Consider the following 14,426-nt stretch of genomic DNA (forward strand, 5'->3'; position numbering starts at 1 on the left):
GCTAATTCATCAGGAAAGGCACATGTGTATTGTATTCCCTAGTCCTTATTCACCATCGATCCTTTTTGCAAAGATTTCCAAATCATTTATTGATTGAATGGAACCTATTCTAGCTAATTCATCAGGAAAGGCACATGTGTATTGTATTCCCTAGTCCTTATTCACCATCGATCCTTTTTGCAAAGATTTCCAAATCATTTATTGATTGAATGGAACCTATTCTAGCTAATTCATCAGGAAAGGCACATGTGTATTGTATTCCCTAGTCCTTATTCACCATCGATCCTTTTTGCAAAGATTTCCAAATCATTTATTGATNTTATTCACCATCGATCCTTTTGCAAAGATTTCCAAATCATTTATTGATTGAATGGAACCTATTCTAGCTAATTCATCAGGAAAGGCACATGTGTATTGTATTCCCTAGTCCTTGCACATTTAAACCTTTTTTTGTCTATCCTTGATACTTGAAGTACAGCCTGCCTGGGGATAACAACTTTTGTTCACATTTTCTGTCCTTAATTTCTTTAAAATGCTGATCAACAGTTTCCTTGCTTTTGATGATGTTTTCAGGAGTCTGATGCCAATTTGGTTCTATTGACCTTAAGGATTATTTCTTCTTTTGCATGAGGCATGAATTTTTTTAATCATAAAATATAATAATTTTACCATATATTTCAGAGTTGATCATTATGAATCAACTTTCCCAATATCCCATGGTTAACACATAAATTCCAGTCTTTTTCTCCAGAAAACTGTTTCAGATTACAGGTTTAAATACTAGTTTTATTCCACTGTTTTCATTTTATTCTCAGGGACTCCAACTTCTACTAGTGTTAGACCTTCTTTACCTGTCTTCAATGTCAGCCACTTGCTCTCTGAACCTTTTTACTTCTTTCTTTTTCTTGTGTCATTGTCTTAATTGTTTTAGTGCTTTTCATCAACAGCATTTATATTTTCACTTAAATCTATTCCGCATTATCCACTTTATAATTTAATTTTTAATGTTATTTTGCCTTTTTCTACTTCTTTGTTGAGTTCAATCAAATCTTTTCACTTTCCTTTTTTGTCCATGTTCTTCCTTACTTTTTGTAATTCTGATTTCAGATTTTACTTTTGTATTCTAAAATGTTTGTTTCAAGATATTTAATTTAGTTTAAAATGTTGCATTTTCATTTTCAGCTTTGTAGTTGATTTTGTGGGGATTTGATTTACTTTTTTATTTGACTCGATCTTTGTAATAGCTTTGTGTCAGTGAAATCTGTGGGTTTTTTTCTATTTTTATATACTTCATGAACATAGTTTCTAGCTTGAAAACATCCTCTTCTGTCTGTTCTATTTTCTTCTGTGCAGTTTTGTTTATAAGTATTTAGTACTGGTTAGTGGGGAGGAGAAGAAATTGGCATGCTTTTTTTCTTTCTCTCTTTTATGCAAAATTTTTACATTTAATTTTCTTCCTCTTGCTTCCTTCTATCCCTTTACTGCTGTGCCACCAAGGAGAACCTCCCTTTCCTTACATATCTCATTCTCCACCAGAAGCTACCTTCTCCATTACTCACACTTATGCTTTACTTGCAAGCCTCTCCCCTGAGGTTGGTGCTGCACATGGCTACATCCAGCCTATATTCAGCATTTTAACAGTTAGTGTTGGATTTTCTATTTCCAGGAATGATTTTGTCTATACTTTATCTAAGTCTTTCTTGCCTCTCTACTGTTTTTCACAAAGTTTCTCTTCCTTGACTCTGCACAGTCATAGACTCACTGATTTCTAATCCTGGCTTTCACATTTACTAACTTGGAAAAATGACTTGATCACTATAAGGTAGTTTTCAACTAAAATACTTCCCAGCACAATGCTTGCACATGTCTGATAGCTGTTGTGGTTCTTGTCCTTGAAAGTAAAAGTTGAAAGAAAATCTAGCATGCTTTAGAGCTACTGGGGCTATTATAGAGCTGTTCTCACCAACCTCAAACATCTTTATCTGCCCACACAAGTACGCACCAATGCCCAACAAGCAAGGGAAGTAATGTGCCTCCATAGTTTTCAATATTTCATCAGTGCTTTCCTCTACCAGAAGGAGCAGTAAAGTTGTCATCAAAAAGGAAACATAGGCATAAAAATTATTATTTTAGAGAGCTGACTATTGGGTCAATCTGATTTCAAATGATTGGCACAGTAGTAATATTAAATCTATGCAGCTGATGAGAAATGTTTGGCTGAATTGTGTGGCCTTATTTCCCAGGTCTGGATCTGGCTAACAAGATGCCTTCTCCTAGAACTCTGAAGACTCATCTGCCTGTTCAGATGCTACCACCTTCCTTCTGGAAAGAAAATTCAAAGGTAAGAAGAGCCAACTCTTCAAACTGAGTTTGATTGGCATGGCCAAATAATGTCTCCAAGTAGAAACAGTCAAAGATACTAAAAGAAAGACAGCCAGTGGAGCCATAGGGCAGATGATGGCATTACCCCACATTCCCACACACTCCATTCTGGATTTATCTTCCTTCAAAATACTATTTTGGGGTACATGTTGGGAAATTTTCAGACAAAATCATTCTGACCATCTGCCATCTAAGCCACATTCAAAGAAGGTGATCAATGAAACAAAGCAGGTATTTCCTGAGGAAGAGTGATCTCTTAGATTGTGTCCTCTAAGGAGCTGGCAGAGTCAGACCTGAACGAGAACTATTTAGAGGAAAACCTGTGAAAAGAGGAGTAAGACAAACAAGTATGGACAGCAATAAGACCATGATGCAAGTCTGATCCCTATGAAGGAGAGGCAAGGAAGGAGAGTTGAAGACTCAGACTACAGTCATGAGTCATGATTCATCCAAGCTGATGGGGAGTCCTCCAGCCAAAGTCAACCATCAGAGAGTCCCATATCTCATAGACTGGGCCTGCCTTAGCATGCCTGCTGTGCTTACTCATTAGCCAAGAGCAGCCGTTTGGAAATGTGGTCTTATAAAGAACATGGTAGTGGATTCAGAATACAGCAGCTGAGGTCATCCATCACTTAACTTTCCATATGCAGAGATCTGAACAGCCCATGTTCATGGCCACCATTTGGTTGCCCTGATGAGATTATGTACACCTTGGTATCCAAAATCTGCTCCTCTTCTTTTCAGGATGAGAAATATGATTTTGTCTTATTTTGGTCTGGCCCACCCTTAATGCTAACTGAGAGATCAACAGACTCTCAGAAAGCATATCTCATGAAGCAAGATCCTAGGTACTGTTAGACCTTTATTTCCTTCATTTTCAAAAAATATTTTTTATTTTGACACTTTCTAATTCAGATCCTATAAGTGCAGTGTACATTGAGTGTAGCAGGGTTTCCTTTTGATTTCTGCTTTATAAGTTAGTCTTAAATTAATGAAATGTGTAATATAAACAAAATATCAACTTATACATTTGCAATGAAAAGTATAGCCACTCAGCAGAACCAAATGCTTGTATCAGCTAGACCAGCACATCATCTCCTTGTGGGCAAGTTGCTTTGTAAACACAGTTGTCTGAAGATTGTTGAGAAAGTGAGTTGATGTTAAAAAGTGTTTTCCAGCTATGACAGTTGCAGTCTTTCAACCTTCTAGACTAAATTTACCAAGGAAACCATAATGGTCAAGTCTAACCAAGACTATCTCTCCTTGGTGCAGTGCTCAGATACATGATGCAAGTGATTGCTTTTGACTTCCTATTTGTTCTGAGCTTCCATGACTCACTAGCTCTTCATTTTGTCCATCTCCTATCTCCAAATAAGGTACAATACAATTGAATAGTTTTCCAAGTATCTGCTTGCTTTGCTCCCCCAATTTGCTGATTTGCTTCCCTGAGATCATGCCCAGATCACCTGGATTTGTGAAAACTTCTTGGTTTATTCCCATAGATAAATACCTTCACTTATTGTATGTTAATTTTATTCCTCAAGAACCAATATTATTTCCAAATCTTGTAGACTCATTTTCAGAAGACACACTAACACTTGGTTAGTCATCATACTAACATCTTCTTTTTGTAACATCGGGTCTTCTAAATAATGTAAACATCTTAGTGGCAGCACTTCCATTTATCCACTTAGACTTGGTGTGAATTATTTGAGTAGCAAAAGACTATAGGGAGCTTAGTCCAAGTTTTTCATTTTATTATGGTATGGTAGGCTGAATAATAGTCACTCCAAGATAGCTACATCCTAATCACCAGACCTGGGAGTATTACTATATACTGCAAAATGGACTACACAGAAGTGACTAAGTTAAGGATCTTGAGATGGGGAGATTATCTTGGATTGTCTTGGTCTTAAATATCAGCACAAGGGTATTTAAAAGATGGAGAAGTTCTTCAGCTGTGCTAATGATTATGTTCTTTTGCTTCTTTTTATTAAAACCTGTACCAAGAAAATATCTGCCATCATTTATATGAGTTATACAAAGATCCATGTATTATTATTTTTTTAATGTCAGGAAGGTACATTTTGTGGGGTAGGTGATTTCCTTATCATTAAACCATAAAACACAAAAAATTATCTACTCCACCCAGTAACAAAGTATACCCCTTTGCATTTTTTCATCATTCCCTCTCTAGGGTAAGCATGCAAATCATTAACCACATGACAAATATCCCAGTATAGTATTTATGCAGAGTTCCAGCCTGCACTGAGGAAAGATATGGTGAACTGAACCAGCGTGATTCAATAGCAAATAAATTTTTATCAGGAACAACCACACCAAATGTCTTGGGTTCATGTTCTGAGAGCTGCCTAACAATTTAGATAGCAAGCACATAATCACATAATGACTCCCTTTGTGACTATGATAGAAACCGGACACATGGGCAGTATTGATCAGAATATAGGCAATAGGTCTAGAGTTTACGACTAGACAAAACTTGCTTTTCTTCCTTTATAAACTAATTTTTTTACTTTAATTGTAAAACTATATCCCATTCTTATATTCTCTATAAATTTCAGCCACAGAAAATACTTCCAGACTCCTCTTTTACAAAACTCTGCTGTGTCCTTTTAAACAACGCTAAAAGTACTATGAAGAAGAATTAATGATTTAATTCAATCTTAAAATATCTTTGGTCCAGCTGCATAAAATAAACATGATGAAGATGACCATCCATGTATCCTAGATAATCTTGTGTTCTGATCACTTATTACATACTTAGAGAGAGAGAGAGACTCTTAAATATACCACAGACATAGAAAATCAAATTGTAAATGTTCAATTTACTTTGGAACCCTTCACGTAGAAGAAAATGAAAAGCAGCAATGGGAAATTAGACTCATAAAATTTTAGAGTGAGAATTGCAAGAGTCAGAAAGATCACATCATTGAACAATCTTACTTTTCAGATGAGAAGACTAAGAACCAGGGAGAGAGGGATGGTCCCCATAAACAAGTCACGCAGACACGCTTAAATCGGGATCCCCCAGCCCCTGGCTAGCTCCCCACACACTGCAGGAGTCACGCAGATTGTGAAAGTCTTCTCTGCAGATTTCATCTTGCACTCACTCACTTCCTCTTAGCACTTGGAACTGCTTGGGTGTTCTATGGATTCTTTCTGATTACATAAATTCCAAAACTTTTCTAATGACCTACTTAGAAAAACAACAAAGCCTGATGGGAATCCACTTAGAAAGGCAGCTCTTCCCAGACAGGGTCTCTGCATCAGAGCGTCTTGGAGATGTCTGTGAGCAGGAGGGAGCCCCCAGCAGAAACTGCCCTTCCCCAAAGCTGAGTAAAGCCCAGTTCTGCCCTCTACCCCTGTCACGAGGCTTCTGGGATTTCTTTGGCTTGTAGGTACCAGGCAGACACCCCCTGCATCCTGCCCAATCTCACCACATCTCCCACAGGGCCTGCTCTCAGTGGAGTGGACCGAGCTCCCTATGCAATCCCAAAGGCTATGTTCCACTGCCCTTTTCCTCATTTTACCCTTAGTAATCTAGTGTGGGATTTGTTGTTAAGGGAACTTCAAAACATCTGAGGCAAATTTTAGTCCATATAAACTCAAATATGGGGAATTCCAGGAAACAAATGACAGAGAGGAGGGTTAGAGACTGGAATGAAAATCCTTAACCCTTTCTAGGCGTTGTTAAAATGATCACCTGGGAGGCCATCAGACCTGAGTGCCTCAAGTGTCCCAAGTTCTTATGGAAGCAAACCAAGACCCAACTCAGTTACACTGAGGACTCAACCAGTCAGAAACCACCAGTCAATCTTGGACTAGGGACTTTTCAATTATTGCTCCACTTTGACCAATTAAACATTTCCCCTACCCTGCTTCCCATTCACTCTATAAAAGTCCCCCCACATGCTCCTTCAAAGGAGGCCTGAATCATTCTGGCTTGGAGTGCCAGATTCATGAATCATTGCCTGCTCAGATAAACTCTTCAAAATGTTAACCGGTCAGAGTTTACCTCTTAACAGTTCCTATTCTATTTTTTTCCAGCTTGGTAGAATTAGAGTTCATACTTGAGGAGTCTAATGATCAGTCTTCTCCAAAGAGGTTTTTCATCAGTGGAAGATCCTCCCAGCCGTTCTCTGTTATCAGTGCCCTTTCTCTCTCTACATTCGTAGATTGTTGGTCTAGGTTCACAGAGGTTGATCTAGGCCACAGAGGTGTCCTGTGGGCCGAGAATTCCAGCCATTTGGTATGGCTGGGAGCTATGAATAAGCTTTTTATACTTTTAAACAGTTGTTATAAAAACAACAGAAATGACAAACAAGAATATGTGACCCACAATGCCTAAAATATTTCCTATCTGATCCTTTACAGAAACTATTTTCTGACCCCTAGTTTAGGAGAACCCCCCAGCAGGCCTGTTCTGTAGACAGAGGCCCTGGATGACCATCAACCCAGCCCTGCTGTAGGCACCACAGCCATGCAGGCACCACTGTTGCACACCTGCTCCATGGAGAGAGCGCGAGGAGGAGAGAAGGGAACAAAAATTGAATAAAGCCAAATTTGGTTTTACAAATGAATAAATATTGACAAACACCCTAGGCCCAGCCGTGGCTGGAACAGAGCATGCCACAAGACCACCATGCATGGCTGGCACAAACATCCAGGCCCTGGAGTCCTCTCTTCCCTCACAGCCTGCCCCGTCAGCAGTGCTTTCTCCAGTATGTACATCTGGGCTCTCTCAGCACATGCTAATGCCTTTCCTCTCACTGGGTGCTTCAGAATCCCACCTCAGGAAGAAGAGGCAGTGCTCCCCAGAGACCTCTTTTCATCAAGGAGGGCTAAGCATTGGGCTGAGGGCAGCAGGAATCAGGGACCCTCCGATGGGTCTAAGACAATCAGGGGTCCTCAGCTGTCTGCAGGCCACCCTGGAGTGCTGTGTCTTTGTTGGCAATGTGGACTGTTTCCAACAGAGTTGTCTCCTTCAGGGTCATTGCTCTTGTCAGTCTCTGGGCACCACCTTCCACCCAGGGGGCAGATTGGGAGAGTAGAGGTGAAGTGGTCGCGCCTCCTCGGTGGTGCCGTTTCTCTTCCTTCTCGCCCTCCACCCAGCTGGCCCTGGCCCATGATCAGTCTCTGCATTTCAGTGACTCCCAAGCACGCTGTGGCTTCCACTTTCCTCATTTTGAAGACTCTTCATGAGAACAATCAACCATTCATGTTCCATCTTCACCATAAGCCAAGCAAGAAAGAGAGCCCTTGCCTTTCATGAGATTCTTGGCAGTCCTCTGGGAAATCTCCCTCCCCACGCAGCTTCTCTGCATGTGACCAGGGCCACCACATCTTCTTGGGGACACACTCACATGGCCAGGTCCTGGAATTGTCTTACATTGGCAACTCGTTCTTGGAAACCCCATGGAATGTGTCACACCAACTTCCTCCAAACTCTACCAAGCAGAACTCAGGGATTTTAGCACTTTCTGTAAATCTCTATCTGCCTTGGTTGACCATCCCTGAATTGACTCGTCTGTGCCTTAACTGGGGTTAAGTGAGGAAGGCCCAGTCAGAGCAGAGCATGATTTGAGTTCAGACAAACAGAAGATGTGTCCGAGCTACCCCAGCTGACTAAGGCAGCTGGCCTCAGTCGGCTCAAGTTGAGTTTTTGGGTCGGCTTACACTGGGTCTTATGTGGATGAATGAGAAGGCTCCTGAGGATCCATATTTGTGAATATAGGTGTCCTGGGTGAGGATCGCATGGGAGTCCCAGAAATCCAGATGTCATCAGACCCTCGCAGCCTTCTTCCCAAAGTTCTGAGGAGCACTCCCAACAGCGGGAGCCTGTGCATGGTAAAGGGCCTGCCTCCCTTTGAAACTTGTAGGGGAAGTACGCCCAGCTCTCCAAGCCAAGAGAGGTCCCAGGCCACCACAGCTCTCATCCTCCCAAGGCAGGAGTTTTTCCTCCACCCACCTTCCCATCTGGAAGCACCTCCTTGGAAGTGGGGTACATGTTATGGTCCCAGGAATAAGCAGGTGGACATGGAAGGGACCAGTGGTTTATGTGGGCCATGATGGCAAGGACTGTAAAGTCAGTGCAGGTGCAGTTTTCAGATGGTGACCTGAACATGGCCTCCAGCTGGAAGGTGAGGATCAAGAAGGGCTATGCATGGCTGATGGACAGCTCTCCACATGTTAGGTCATCCTCAGTGTGCAGCTGGATTGCTGTGGGCTTGTGGGTCATCAGGCCTCCAGGAGCAGTCATTAGTGATGTCCACTCACAGAGTTCAGCCCTAGGTGCAAAGTTTAGCAGAAAAAGGTGGACTAACTGACTAGGGTTTGGTCCACCCCTAGGTTTAAAACTCTAGAGTCCAGCATGTCCCTAACCAGAAGGCCACTGGCTGCCCCTCTAAGCTCCAAACTGATGGAGAACATCCCCAACCACCACTAGCACCAATCATGGAAATTAGTGAATACAGGTGCAGGGAGAGGCAGACCAGGCTGGCTTCCGACACAAGACTCAGTGTAGAATCAGCTGCAACAGCCAAATAAAAGTTCAGATGCCCTCCGCAGAAATTCATGTGGACATGAGCCTAAGAAACTAGCACAAAATATCTCCAGTCATGCCCCTTGAGGTCCCAGGGAGCTGGAATTTGAGGGAATGTCAGGTCACATCCTGGTTGTAATCAAGCATGAAACTGCAATCAGTCACAGCACTTTGGCATAACTGCACCCCAGGCTGAATGTCCAAAGGCTGTTTGCACAGGCAAAACCTTAGGAGCATCCTGCTAGGGGCTGGTGTGCCAGGCAGACATCATTGTGAAATCCCACAGTGTGCAAGCAACCTGTGCCATCCTGTATTTGGGTTTGGGTTGCCAGAAACAGATCCTGGTATGACGGTTTCTGTGCAAGTGATTTATTTAAAAATCTTCCTAGAGAGAATTATCAGGGTGTTGTGAGGCAGGCTGGAAAGGAAGTAGCCAAGCAAGGGTATGGACTTAGCACAGTCCTAGGTGAAGCATGATCCTCAGGGAGGCAATGCAAGGATTGTCCTTACTTGAGGAAGGGAACTAGGCTTTCCTGGGGCATCTCACAGTCACTCCCTTTGATATGCCCCAGAGCAATGTCAGCTCCCAGACCTGTCTTCTCTGAGCCTGCGCTCTCTAAGCCTCTGGGCAAAGCCACTCAGTCCCCAAGGTCCAGGCTCATAGAAGAAAGAGTAGGGGGTGAGGCGAGGACTGGTGGTGGGGATCCGAGGGCATCTGGGCAGAGCACTAGGAACTCAGCTTCATTACGAGGGAGCATCAGTGAGGATGAACCCACTTCTGAATCCCACATGAGAAATCCAGCACTATGTGAGTGCCACTGAGAACCTTGAGCTCTGTATGGTTGAAAAGCTTCCTTCTGAAGCTGGAGCTGAGTAGTCGCTGAATACAGGGTGCACATGGGGGTTGAGGATGGCAATGAACTACAGTGGTGGCACATGTGGGATTGACTGATCTGCCAGGTCAGCATTGATCTGTGAGCTCTGCCCTGGTCTTTGCCAGCCAAGCTGGGGGCCTTCAGCCTTAAGGGGAAGTCCCCCTTCTTATCCCACCACACCCTGCTGCCCTGATACGGAGTGTGGCTACTTAGGTAGGAAACACCTAGAATGTGAGATGCAACATCCTAGCCCCTTTCCATGGGGCAGGGGGTACAGGTCCAAGCCAGGGAGGTCCTAGGACAGGGTGTTTCCTATTCAGGGCAGCAGGCCCTCCTGTAATTGAGAGACCTGGAGTCAAAGTCGAAAGTCACAGAAACAAAGATGGAACCTGAGACCAGGAAGCTGGAAAAGACACTCTGGGGAGGGCCCGTGGCATGTCTCATGACTAAAACACAACACTGAAAGCACAGGGGATGTGGAAGGAATAGGAGGAACGGGGAAAGTAAACAACCAGAAAGGATCCCTGGGAAAATGCCTGACTGCTGGGCTATGATGATGACAAAACTCAGACAGACTTGCTCCACTTAAACTAAAGGGACAAAATAATGGTTTGTTTTTTGAGTATATTAAATGGATCTTTACTTAATTTCTGAAAGCAAGCTGAAAATATAAAACTGCTATACTTTTCCAGTGACGTTGAATATTATAATGAAATCTCTGATTGTGATATATCGATGATAGCTAGATATAGAGATAGAGATAGAAAGAGATAGAGATAGAGATAGAGATAGAGATAGTGATAGAGATAGAGATAGAGATAGAGATATATACAGACAGAGCAAGAACTGGTTTTCAGTGTATTTAGCCATGTGAGTACACCTTGATGCCCGCACACCATGGGATTTCACAGACATGTCTGCCTGGCAATCAGCCCCCAGCAGGATGCTCCTGTCTTCCAAGGGTTTGCCTTGGCAAGAAGGCTTTGGACATTCAACCTGGTGTGCGATTATGCCAAAGTCAATCTAAAGCTGAAAAACTACTTGGAAATAATAAAGCCATCTGAACACAAGGCTTTACATAGTGTGCCTATGAAGGTCTGTGATTAAAAGCCTTGAATTTCAGCCTCGTTTCTGAAACATTGCCATAAATGTTAGTCGACAATCTATAGAACTGGAAGTCTTTTATTTCTCAGGCACAGGGACCTGACTCATGCTTCTCAAGCACACTTATACCTCTGTCAACCCATCCAAGGGCATTTCACTTTAAATATATTTCTGATTAAGAGATGGGGATTCAGGCTGGGCGCAGTGGCTCACACCTGTAATCCTAGCACTTTGGGAGGCCGAGGCAAGTGGATCACTTGAGGCTAGGAATTCAAGACCAGCAATGGCCAACATGGTGAAATCTCATCTCTACTAAAAGAAAAATACAAAAAATTAGCTGTCCTTGGTGGTGGGTACCTGTAATCCCAACTACTTGGGAGGCTGAGGTAAGAGAATCACTTGAACCTAGGAGGCAGAGGTTGCAGTGAGACAAAATAGCACCATTGCGCTCCAGCCTGGGCAACAGAGCAAGACTCCATCTCAAAAAAGAGAGAGAGAGAGAGAGAGAGAGAGAGAGAGAACATTATAAGCTTCCAGCTGAGTGGGAGATGGAAATAAGAAAACACTCTAAGGATCCTTCCAACCTAGAGCCTATGAACTTGAAATTCAAATGTGAATAGATCATCTTCTCCCTTCAAAAGCTCCAAATGGCACCTCTATGTGATTTCCTCCCACATCTAATTCTCTAGTTCCAACTAATCTGCAGGATTATTATGTTTTCAACTGCCCAGTGGATCTTCCCATCTCCACATGTAATATCCCTCCACAGTACCTCAGTGTTGGAAATGTTTAAAATGACCCTCCTACTGCTGCGGCTTCTCCTCCTTAACCATTTATTCCTTGTAATTTCTGATTTCCAATTGCTGTTTATGAAAGCAGTATTGTTTCCTGGAATGCTATTGGGCTAATGTTCATCATTCTGTGAATAAAACATTACTTTTCAGGAAGCATATCCTAACAAAATGTTTATGGATGAGTGCATATATGGAAGCAGGAGACTGTTGTAATGGTTTAAAATACCAAAGAATTGGAGACAGACTAGCTGTCCCCAAGTTGAAAACTGGCTAAATAAATTGTTAAAGAGCCACAGAAAGAAGAATCTACAAAAGACATTTAAAATGACACAAATACCAGGCCATGGGAAACTGTCACAATTATTAATAAAAAAGAAAATTACAAAGAAGCAGGTACATTATTACCCATCTGTTTCTGGAAGAATACAATGTAAAATATTAAAGTATTATACATTTTTTTTTTTTTTTTTTTTGGTTTTTGTTGTGTGCATATCTTTCAGTTCTGTATAGGATAAAAGGCATTATTTAAAAATATGTCATGAGTTACATGAAAATAAGAACCAATGAGAGAAACTGGGTGAATACAGAGATATGTACTGGCCTAAATGTTTGGGCCAGCAGCTGAATATCTGTTAGGATCTCACATCAGAAAGATCCAGGTGCTCAGTCTCAGCTCCACTCCATTTATTGGTGGGTGACCTTGGGCAAGTAATTTAACATTTCTTCAGTTTTACAGATGTAAATTGGAGACTGAAAAGGCATTTACCTGAGGTTGTCTGAGGATCAAATGAGATGTAACAAGAACTGCTGAAATAATATTCCTAAATAGGAAATGATTTCAGAAGGTATCAGATAAGGGGAAAGACAAGGTTGAAAGAAATGAGCACTATAGAAATATGGAATATGTGGGACAAGCTTTCTGACTTATTTTTGGCTCCAGAGAAAATTAAAGTGAGAAAGCACACAGGTCTAAAAGGGCAAGTAAAAGTATAAATTGAATATTTCAGGGGGAATTTCTTTTCTATGAATAAGCAAATTTAATACGGCTTTGGGAAAAAGAAAAGTTCCTTTAATATGGAGAATCAACTGCTCAGTTTAGTGGAGAGTTTACTCCACATAAGTTCATCTTTAATACCATAGATGTATGTACATTTTACTGTTCTCCAACATTGGATATTATAACTTAAAATTCTTGTCCTGTTTGATAGTCACAACAAAGAGAATTGTTTTGTTTTCATTTTGTTTTCTTTTCTTAGAATGAAACTGGACTTTTTCATGTTGATTTATAATTTTTTAAGTTGCCTGTGATATTTCATAAATAATTTTCTGAAGTATTGAGACGAATGTGTGTATGATGTGCATTTTTCTAATTTATCTTCAGCTATAAAATATCTTCTTAGCAATTTTGACATAAGAATTTTGGAGTTTTTTGTTTTTGTTTTTGAAACCTAGAAATGTTTTTTATACTATATGGTATTGGTGTCCTAATTAGAAAGCATTTCCACTCCCCAAGGTTATATAAATATTCAGACATATTTTTCATTTATATTAATGGTTTTGCTATTTGTATGTATATTTAAATTACTTTGGCTTGTTTTGGGGCAAGGCTTTGACTTCCTTTTTTCTTTCCTTGAAGGGTCAGCCAATTGCCTCAATTTGTGACACTACAGCATCTAAAATTTTAGCAGAGATTTCTCAGCGTCTGGTGAATAATCCTCTTCCAGATCAATTTAAAATAGCATAATAATCAGGCCCCAAAACTTTATCAGTGCTTGGATTTGTTCATGGATTCTTAATACTTTCATTTTTCCTTTGTTCTACGTAGGGTTAAGTTCAACATTACACTGTTTTCATTTGTTTGTTTTTCCAATCCAGAGGGCAAATCTTCTCTCAAGGCTCCTCTTCCTTGAAAGTTCCGTTGCTCTTACCAAGCAGAGTCGTCCAAATGAGCAGTATAATGATTGTTTCATCTACAAAAATATTATTCTGTAGACTTCTTTGGGGAGAATCAACATCTTTATGCTAACTATCCCCACCAAAGAGCATGATATGTTTCTCCATTTATTCAGATACTCTTTTGTAAAGTTCCTTTTGTAACCAATGCATATGTTATATACTGAAAAATGCATTTACATATACACTGGTGTAAATGGAAACATTTTAAAATTATATTTTCAAACTGACTTTTGTGTATTTATTTTGCAGTCACCACTTTCGTAAACTTTTTTATTAGTTCTAATAGTTTTAATGAATTATCTACATTTCTAACAATCAAATCATCTTCGAGCAATAATAATTTAGGATCTTTCTTTATGGTTATTTGTATCATCCTTTTTTTCTCTTATGAAACAGAATCAATCTTCCAGAGCAGCAGTGTGTCATATATATTTTCTTATTTTAATGGAATGGTTGAAAAAATGCAAAGTACTGTTGGCGTAAGAGATGTTCTTTACTAAAGTAGTCTTCTATTATTTTCAATTTACTGAGAGTTTTTTAATTCAGGATGAATTTCACTTTACTCGAATTTTTGGCCTAGCCATATGTTAAATTATGTTAGTGAAGCTCTTTGCATCAAACTCTCTTTTCAGTTTTAGAATTAACCATGCTTGGTCATGCTGTGTTGTTCTTTAGTTTATACTGTTAGATTTGTTTGTTAATAACTTATGATTTTTACATCTTTAAATTTAAGTGCAACTGGTATCTATTTTC

The sequence above is a fragment of the Rhinopithecus bieti genome, unplaced genomic scaffold, assembly GCF_001698545.2.
Source record: "Rhinopithecus bieti isolate Rb0 unplaced genomic scaffold, ASM169854v2 scaffold_13742, whole genome shotgun sequence".
Lineage (NCBI taxonomy): Eukaryota > Metazoa > Chordata > Mammalia > Primates > Cercopithecidae > Rhinopithecus > Rhinopithecus bieti.